General features: G+C 31.6%; 1 long non-coding RNA gene across 1 annotated transcript; it reads left to right on the top strand.

The window, feature by feature from the left end:
* The first annotated feature begins 2,234 nt into the window (after positions 1 to 2,234).
* Positions 2,235 to 3,625, top strand: LOC136061780 (uncharacterized). The gene is made up of 3 exons (XR_010623628.1): positions 2,235 to 2,301; positions 2,390 to 2,477; positions 3,369 to 3,625. It is a non-coding gene; the product is annotated as an uncharacterized LOC136061780 (long non-coding RNA).
* The last annotated feature ends 290 nt before the right edge of the window (positions 3,626 to 3,915 follow it).

Raw genomic sequence — 3,915 nt, 5'->3', positions numbered from 1 at the left:
TTTTTTTTTTTTTTTTTTTTTTTTTGATGGGGAACATATGTACCACTATTGGCTTCTGGTTGATGCGTATTGCATACTAATCTCAAATTTTCATAGGAAACTCAATTCTCAAATAAAGAAGTCTGTTGAAAATCTCGTTTCTAAAACGTCTCGTTCAGCTAGCCCAAAAATATTTCAAAACAAATATATATATATATATATATGATGGACCCGGCACAACTCCCTCGGACAACCTCCTCATCCAAAAGAGGAGCCAGTGGACGAAAGAACCATTCCATCAATCTCCGTCATTACCTAAATCCATTGGACGAAGGAAGGGCAACCAGTTCATAAATAATGGCAATACGTTATAGAACTGCAATAAGTCTCCTTACTGTTGGAGAGACAAAGATCCTCTCATTAACACCTCAAGGAAGCGTTACAAATACCACATTTAAACCACCATTAGAGCACCTCCAACAGCTAGGAAAAGGAAGTAGGTATGTATACAAGTATTTCAGGACCTAAAGAGGTACGGAATTCTGATACAGAAACTATGATATTTGGGTATTAAAGCTTTCCTTACTTTCTCAGTTAGTTATCTAACTTAACCATCGGAGGCTCCGTGGCAAGCACCACACCGATGTTTTTTCTTTTCGTGCATTCTTGCGAGGCTTTCAGCTGATCTTGTTCAACCCTCCTACTGGACGATTAACTTGACTGATGATCTTGGCATCATTAACATATATATATATATATAATAGTAGGTGAAACAGAGAGAGTGTGAAATTGCAATTCCAAATTAGAACTCTAATTGTGTGCCACGTGTACACATCAATTTCAATCAATTAACGTTGTTCTTTTTTTTTTTTTGTTTTTTTTTTTTTTGGTAAATAAAACATCCTGCTCTTCACACCCGTGTACATTCAAGTTCACATCCCCTTCTCAAAACCCAAAATCCTTCAATATACAGCTCCCCTTCTAGAAATCTGCGTTTTACATTTAAATGTTTTGCTCTTTTTTTTTTTTGGCTAAATAAAACCTTTTACTCCTCTTTATATATCAGACACACCTGTTTTACAGGTTCACCTCCCCTTCTGCCAAAGCCAACAACGACAACAACACCGATCTCTTCAGCTCCTTGATCTCAGACATCAAATCCTACTCTAACAATGACCCTCTTCTCCCATGGCTCCGATATGCCTCTCTCTTTCTTTGTGGGTTGGCTTTTTATATATACTCCAGTCCGATGGTTTTAGTGATCGGTAGTCACAGTGTCTTTCACATCTTCTGTTTTTGGCTAATTTGGGTTTCTTTCTATTTTGTGTGTGTGTGTGTGTGTGTGTGTTTTTCATTTTAATTGATATGATGTAGTTGTTTTCGTGGGAATATATATGTATAAATTGATCACCATTTTTTTAGAGGCATGCACTTCTTCTTTGCATTGTCATTTTTTTTCCCTTAATTTTATTTATTTATTTATTGTTTTCATTTCTTCCTGTTGAAATTGAATCATGGGCTGTGATCGGCTTTTGTGATTGTTGAAAGATATATTATTATAAAAGGAATTTATTTATTATTTATTATTATTTTTAACTCTGATTAAAACTTTACTAAAACTTTTAGAAATATTCAACTGCCATAGGTTGACTCTTGCATCATTCTTGATATTTTGATTTTTTTTTTTAATTTAAAAAATAAATAAATCTCTTGGTTATTATCAGCGTTTGTTATTTTTGAAAGATATCATAATAAAAGAATATATTTTAAATTTTTTTCTTCCACCATCCGTGATTAAGGTGGGGTTTGGATCCAATTTTACATTTCACGTTTTGCACTGTAGCGCATTTTCATTTTTTTTTTTTTTTTTTTTTTTACTTGGATAGCCCATTCCCTCTTTTTCAATGAATGCTATGAAATTTGCCATCTAATTGGTTATCAATCATAGAGTTCAAATACTTTTCTAGGTTTTGTTTTATAGGTCTCAAGTTTCCTTTTTTGTGGCAGGAGGAAAAAGGTTGAATTTGCATCAAAGAGATTCTTGGTATTCTTTCGTGGACTTACAGATTGATTAATTTTGATAGCAACCAGATTCCAAGATCCTTCAAAGGCAGTGATTTTTTAAGATATAATATTTGGTTTCAGTAAATTAGCCTGTTTTTTATTGAAACTAACAGAATTTGTATTGCTCTATTTATTTATTTGGTTGGTTGAGAAATTTTGTTGATGGGTTTTATCTATTTGCTTTATTTCAAATTACGATTGATATCTATTTACTTATGAATGATATCAGATCTGACCCTCACTTACACAAAACATAAGGTATCACATTCACAAAACTTAACGTAAGGTATCCTATGCTTTCTTGCTTTCTAAGAAAATTTCATTCCATTCCATGTGTTTGTCTCAGGTTTTTGCTTTGTGTGTCTTTGGGTTAATAAGGCAACAAAACTAAAGTTTTTAAGGCTGTCTGAAACTGTCAACAACATCACATAATGGTAGCTTAAATTCTTCTTTCATTGCTGATTTTTTTTCATTTGCTTTGATTTGTAAATAAGGACTATGTTTTTGGAGAAGTGAATAATGACTCTAAGTTTGTTACATTTCATACTAATTGTATTGTCGACTACCTGAATGGAAGTATATAAGTAAGATTTCCCTAATTTAAATGCAATTGTGATTTTTTGTTTTTTGTGATGCACTTGAAGCATAGAGTTTCTTTATTCAAAAACTGATAGTTGATACTAGGTTAATATTTCTTCTTATTATACTCTATGGCTTTTGTTTTCCCTTTACTACACAAACACAAACACAAACAAAATTCCAATATGTTATTTATTTATGTAGTTGTCCCAGATTTTTTAAAATTTGGGTTGCCAAACATAGGTGCATAAGATTTAGACTCAAACCTTAAATAACTACCATTTGTTGTGATAAGATTGTATTGAAATTATGCACCAAAAATGTGTATTATCCATGCTTCTAAGAGGATTGGCTTTGTTCCTTCTATGCCTACTTAGATAAAGTGGATGTGGTTTTGTAAGGTACGACTAGGTGCCATCATTAGAGGTTCATTTGAGACCAATTGTGAGAATTTGGTATAACAAAATTTGAAAATAATTACATTGAAAGTTCACACAAATCTATCTTTTAGATTTATTGGTTGAAGAACAATTTCTTTAAAATTGGTTGGCACTGATAAGCAAGAGTTCAATGTAGATGTTGGTCATTTTGGAGTAGGAATTTTTCATGATATATGCTTCCTTAGTCTCTGTATTATTAGGTGCAACAATAGCTTTCATGTCCTTTTATTTCTATTTTTGTAGGGATCACTATTTTCATTCTTTAGATTATATTATAAACTTTCATTATTGTTTTAATCATTTCAGGTGTGGATTTTGAGATTAAGTTGCTCACAATTGGTGGGAGAAGATTGAAGCTTACAATTTGGGACACAAGCAATTGCTGGAATTATTTTGAATTATAGTTTCATTTTAATCTTTAATTAATGGTGCTTTTGGAAGTGATAGTTTATGCTAACATGTAATCTTTCTCTTCTTTCATGTTAGTCATTGCTTTTGGTGCATAAATAGATTGTAGAGCTATAAACAATTGATGAAAGATATGTATATATGATTTTTAGTTAGGTGAACTTTTGGGTTTAATAGAAACATTTAACCTTCGGATGTTGAAAAAACAAGAAGGTAAAATGTTCAGTAAATTTCAATTTTGTGAAACTGATCAATGGCAATTTGAAGTGTTAAAAGAGACAACAATATTGACATCGGCTTGAAGAGATCTGATAGATTGTAGAGCTATTAACAATTGATGAAAGATATGTATATATGATTTTTAGTTAGGTGAACTTTTGGGTTTTAATAGAAACATTTAACCTTCGGATGATGAAAAAACAAGGTAAAATGTTCTGTAAATTTT

Source organism: Quercus suber, unplaced genomic scaffold (genome assembly GCF_002906115.3).
Source record: "Quercus suber isolate HL8 unplaced genomic scaffold, Cork oak 2.0 scaffold_352, whole genome shotgun sequence".
Lineage (NCBI taxonomy): Eukaryota > Viridiplantae > Streptophyta > Magnoliopsida > Fagales > Fagaceae > Quercus > Quercus suber.
This window is presented reverse-complemented; position numbering and strand designations above follow the sequence as displayed.